Here is a 6,000-nt window from a genome sequence, read left to right as displayed (position 1 = left end):
GTGAGCTGTGTTAACAACATCTTCATGTGGACTGAATGATTCTCCTACAATGAAAAGTGCTAACTCTTCTGTTTAAGGGAATTCTGAAATTCACTTTGAAGCCAAAGCCATGTCTACTGCTAGACTGAAAGAGATCCCCTCTGTTCTAATCACATCTGGTTTTCCGACACTGGGCCCATTGTTATTACTCAACAAACGTTTCCATAAATGAATAAGATTATGGCATTTCCAGGAGTGTGACTTATGATTAAGCCACCATCATACTACTCAGCTGCCTAAGTAGCCCCCATAAAGATCAGCCATTCTGAGTTTTCCTCTGCATGTGGTACCTTGACAGGTGGATGTGCTCTGGAGTTACAAGATTATTTTGGAGTTTATGAAGATATGGATCTCTACACATTTTATCATTGCTAATTATTATTCTCTTAATTATTGCAATCCAAATATTTCCAAACATCACCTCTGGTCTTTTAATTACATAAAACATGATATAAAAATATACACAATATTATGTGCTTAAATTTGCCATGACAATATATGACAATTAAGTAGGAGCTGAACGTTTAAAGTATATTTAAATGAGATCTTTGCAGAGGATAATGACTTTTCTGAGTAGAAAGGCTTTGTGTTCTGTCATTGTCTTGAAGATTTTGCTGCTGATCAGCCATTAATAATTCATAAGTAGCTTCTTAAGAAATAGTGTGAAGGTTATTTTGTACTTTGTCCCTCTGGTTCACCGAATGATCTGAATGGAAAGCTTGTTTACTTCCTGGGGGCTCAGAAAGGTTTGGAAACTACTTTCATAACTTCTATTATAATATGGATAAAGAGAGGTGAACTGCTTTATCAGTTTGAATTCTGTGTTGCCATTTGCAAACCTATGTGTGTTGCCGTATCCTGTGAATGTCAGTTCTCTGTGGCCTTAAGTTTCATTTGCTTGTTGGTTGTTTGGAGCTCAATGCTTTGCCACATAAATATTTACAAATGAGAATGAGAAAAATACTATCTCCCTTTTGTATTCCTACCTCTGCATTGCAGCCATTATTTCTTTTTTGTTAAATTTTTTAAATTTTTTAATTATTTCTTACATACATCCCTGTTATTTCTATAGAAACGTCTTTTTTTTTTTTTTTTCAAATTCCAAGTCTTCTTTGTCCCTAATACTGTACCTCTTGGGGATGAAGTGTTCCTTAAAAATTGCCTGACTGAGTGATGTCAAGAACACTCCTCTAGAGTAAGTCTAGACTTGGGACAGCTGATCTTTCCTACAGTGCCAAACAGCCAAGGTACAGGCAAGGAGAAGCTCTTGAGTAATCAGAATCTGTGAGTTGAAGATGGGAATAAAATACTACTGTCCTTGGTAATGGAAGCTACTGTTACAATATGTTATGTGCCGGATGCTGAACACTCATTTTAGGAATGAACAGACTAAGGCCAAGATCAAGTAACTTGTTTAAGATCCCAGAACTTCAGGTGTCCCAACCCTAGCATCCTGGCCCCTGATTTCATTACTCTCTCTCTTTCTCTCCCAACAACTTATTCTGGTTTGGTAATTGGCTTGTCCATGCAGAAGCCAGACACAATCTTGTTGCTTTATTGAAACAGGATTAGGAATCCCACTCTCAGTGGGTTCAAGTCACACCAATCTCACCATGTGTCCTGGCAAGAATACCTCATTATTTATTGATATTTGACTCCAGTCAAATCCTAATGGCTTCTCAATACAAGAAGGAAAGTATATGATTATCAACCTTGCACTTGAGGTAGGCTTGGTGCTGCAATACTATTTTAGGTTTGTGTGTGTTTATTTTCATTGATGTTTTAGAGACAACAGTTTCATAATTACATATCCCTTGCAAACAACAATATATAAGCAAGATGAAATAAAATGCAGGTGAAAAATATCCCCCAAAGACTTACCAGGGAACAACAGAACCTTGGAGACCTACAGACTAGCCTTCTAAACCACTCTTGCAGTGACATTTACACAGCAATGCCCTGCAGGAGAAAGAAGCAAGAGTTGAAATAGAGCCACCACAAACATCGCGGCTCATAAACCTGAAAACAGGAAGGGTGACCTTTCCAAAGGCTAGAAATGTACTAAAATTCAAACCATTTTTGGTGTCAAAATCTTCTCGAGCTCCAAGTTGCTGTTTTCATGAACATGGCTGAGTCCAAAAACTGTCATAGCTTTAATTTCTGGACTTCCAGTGAAGCCAACCCAAGGTCTGGGCTGGGAAAATGTTTCCCTGTGAGCAGCATGGCCTGGCCAGTGGGCTTCTCTGAAAATCCTTTGCCACCATCTCTTCTTTCTGCAGCAGACAGATGGAGAATTGCAGAAGTTAATGAACAACCCTTTGAACTTTTGCCTCTGAAAGGTTCATTCTCTGCAAGTGACACTGTCTTCAATAGATGATGCACCAGCAACAACTTAGTATTTCTCAGGGCTTGCAAGGTTTGGGTGCACATGTAGTGTATCAAGAGAGCCAGGTAAGTTTAGTGGAAAGTGGGAAAGACCACTACAAGGTCTGCAGGGGCCAGAAGGACTCCTATGAGGAAGAGTGGTATCTACATTCTGGTCTTTCCTACATTCTGATGTGCTCAGATCCACTTTACCATTTCTGTGAAACTTTACTATTTACTCTTACTTGCAAATGTTGTTCTGTTATTATGAAAGGAAAGATGAGCCCTGGTAGATAACATAGGGAAGCAGACTTTGCATCAACAAAACTTTTTACAAATTGAATTTTTCAAATATGGTTTCTAAGTAATTACATAGAAACATTTAGAGGCCACATAATAATATTGATATTGTTCTTGGTAAGAGTTCATGTACTAGGAGTGGGATTGCTTTTAAGATTCTGTACCAGTGCCTTTACTGTGGATTGCCATGGTATGTGAATAAGCCTCAAATCTTCACAGGTGAGCTGGCAAATGTGAAGAGTATTTAATATGGATTTTCATAGTGCCTGGGTGTATTATTGTTTGTGTGTGTCTCTCTCTCGCTTGCTCTCCTCCTCCTCCTCCTCCTCCTCCTCCTCCTCCTCCTCCTCCTCCTCCTCATCCTCACCTCTGTCTCTCATAGGAAATGCAGCCTGGGCTGAACAACTCATTGGGGGAAATTTCTGCAAATGGGAGATATAACAGTAGGGTAACTGCAAGTTAACAGGTGAGAACTACACCTTAGGCACCTTAGAAGTAAAACCTGCTGGAAGACTGTTGGAAATAGAAAACATGCCCCCCCCCCAAAAAAAAAGAAGACAGAATCGAATGGTGATGCAGTGAATGGTACACAAGAGACGGAGACACATAGTGGCTGTGGAAGTACCAAAAGAGACTGATAGAGGAGGCAAGGATTGAGCTAAACATTTGCTGACTTGGTTAGTGGGACTTTGAATCCTTTAATTTGTCTGGATGAGATATCCAATTCTGGCATTTAAAAATCCCACCAACACAAAAAGATCAACCACTATTGTTCTCTCAACCCCATGACTGAAGTCTCAGTTTAGTGCGTGGTGCTTGCAAAGACTCTGAAACAGTCCCAGGAACAAGTTTTATGAAATCAAAGACAGATTTTTGGTCCTCTCTGTATTTAAACAGAGAGGAAGAAGAGATCTGCTATTGGACTTAGCTCAAAGTGGCAAGGAAGTATTGCATTGAGAGAAGGTGGGAGGTAGCTTAGAAGTTGTGGCAAGAAAGGGGAAAAAAGTGAGAAATCAAGTTAAAAATTAAAAGTACATCTAAAGATAAATATTTGGAAGAGAATGCTAGGATTGCTCTAAGGGGGACTAGTGGGTGTGATGGTGAAATATTTCATAAGGCAGAGTGTGGGAAGTTTCTGCCAAATGATACCTTTTCCAGAAATGCCCACTTCCTGGTCTCAATTTAACTACATGAAATCTAGATTTATTTCTTTTTTTCCTGTATTTTTATTGGTTCAATATAATTATATGTAATTGTGGAATTCATTGTTACATATTCATATATGCACACAATATAACAATGTAGTATGACCAATATCATTCCCCAGCATTTCCCCTTTCTCTCCTCTCCCCCCTCGTTCCTTGCCTCTATTCTACTGATCTCCCTTCAATTTTCATGAGATTCATTCCCCACACACACACGTTTCTTTTCCTTTCTTCTCTCTAGCTTCCACATATGAGTAAAAACATGTGACCCTTGACCTTATGGGCTTGGCTTATTTCAGGTCACATGCCCTCAAGTTCCTACAAATGACATAATTTCATTCTTCTTTATGACTGAATAAACTCCTATTGTGTTTATATACCTCATATTTTTTATCCATTCATCCTCTGATGGACAGCTATGAAGTTGCATTGTTTGGCTATTGTGTTTTGTGCTGCTATAGACATTGGCATTCATTTATTGCCAAAGTATGCTGACTTTAGTTCTTGGAGGAGTGGGATAGCTGAGTCACATAGTGGTGTTAATTTTTTTGAGTTCTTTATGTATTCTGGATGGTAATTCTGTTAGAAGAATACCTAGCAAAGATTTTCTCCTATAGGTTCTATCTTCACGTTCTTAAATGTTTCCTTTAGAATTGGATGTCAACCCATTTATTAACTCTTAGCATTTATATTTCCTGATCTTTAGGGGTCCTGTTTAGAAAACCATTCCTAGAGCCCATATGTTGGAGTGTTGATCCTATATTTTCTTCTAGAAGTTGCACGGTTTCTGGTCTAAGTCCAAGTCTTTGATCCATTTATTTTGAGTTGACTTGTTCAGGGTGAGAGATAAGAATATAGCATCATTCTTCTACATATGGATAACCATTTTTACTAGCACTATGTGTTAAAAAGTCTGACTTTTCTCCAACATATATTTTTGGTACCCTTATTAAGGATCAGATCACTATATCTGTGTGGGTTTATCTCTATGTCTTTTAATCTGTTCAAAGACCTATTTGTCTGTTTTTATGATAATACTATGCAGTTTTTGTTACTATATCTTTACAGTATAATTTAAAGCCAGGCACTGTGATGCCTCAAATATTGCTTTTTTTTTTCCTTTTTTCTTTTTTTGGCTTATATTGCTTTGGCTATTCTGGGACTTTTATTCTGCTAAATGAATTTTAGGACCCTTTCTTCCTAGTCCTGTGAAGAATGCCATTAGTATTTTGATGGGGATTGCATTGAATCTGTATATTACTTTTGATAATATGGCCATTTTAACAATTTTAATTCTGCCTATCCAGGAACATGGAAGCCCATTCCGTCTTCTTGTGTCTTCTTCAATTTCTTTCTTCAGTGTTTTATGGTTTTCAGTGTAGAAATCTTTCATTTACTTGGTTAGATTTATTCCTAGGATTTTTTTTCTTTTTGGAAGATATTATGAATGTTTTCCTCATTTTTTTTTTTCTCAGCAGATTCATTATGGCTGTATAGAAAAACTATTGGTTCTTGCATGTGGATTTTGTAAGAATCAGAATCCATTTGGTCCTTAGTTTTTCTTTTTTGAAAGGCTTTTTATTAATTCTTTTATCTCATTTGCTGAATTTGTTCATTATCACTGGCAGTCTTTTGGTGAAACTTTTAGGATCTTCTACGTATAGGATCATATCATTTGAAAATAGTGATAATTTAACTTCTTCCCTTCCTACTTTTATCCCTTTTATTTTCTTCTCTTATCTAATTGCTCTGGTTAGAATTTCTCATATTATATTGAATAGGAATGGTCAGAGTGAACATCTTTGTCCTGATTTTAAAGTTAATGCTTTCAGTTTTTCCCTGCTCACTATGGTGTTTGTTTGGGATTGTTGTATACATCCTTTAGGATGCTGAGATAAGTTTCTTCTATCCCTAGGTTCTTTGGTGTTTTGTCATGAATAGGTGTGCAATTTTGGTGAAGGCTTTCTCAGAATCTATTGAGATGACTATGTCTTTCTTTTCCTTAATTCTCTTTATACACTGAATTTCATATATTAGTCTGTGTATGTTAATCATTCTTGCAACTCTGGGGTAGAACCAACTTGCTCATGAT

This window comes from Urocitellus parryii, chromosome 10, assembly GCF_045843805.1.
Source record: "Urocitellus parryii isolate mUroPar1 chromosome 10, mUroPar1.hap1, whole genome shotgun sequence".
NCBI classification, from domain to species: domain Eukaryota; kingdom Metazoa; phylum Chordata; class Mammalia; order Rodentia; family Sciuridae; genus Urocitellus; species Urocitellus parryii.
Note: the sequence above shows the minus strand (reverse complement) of the source record.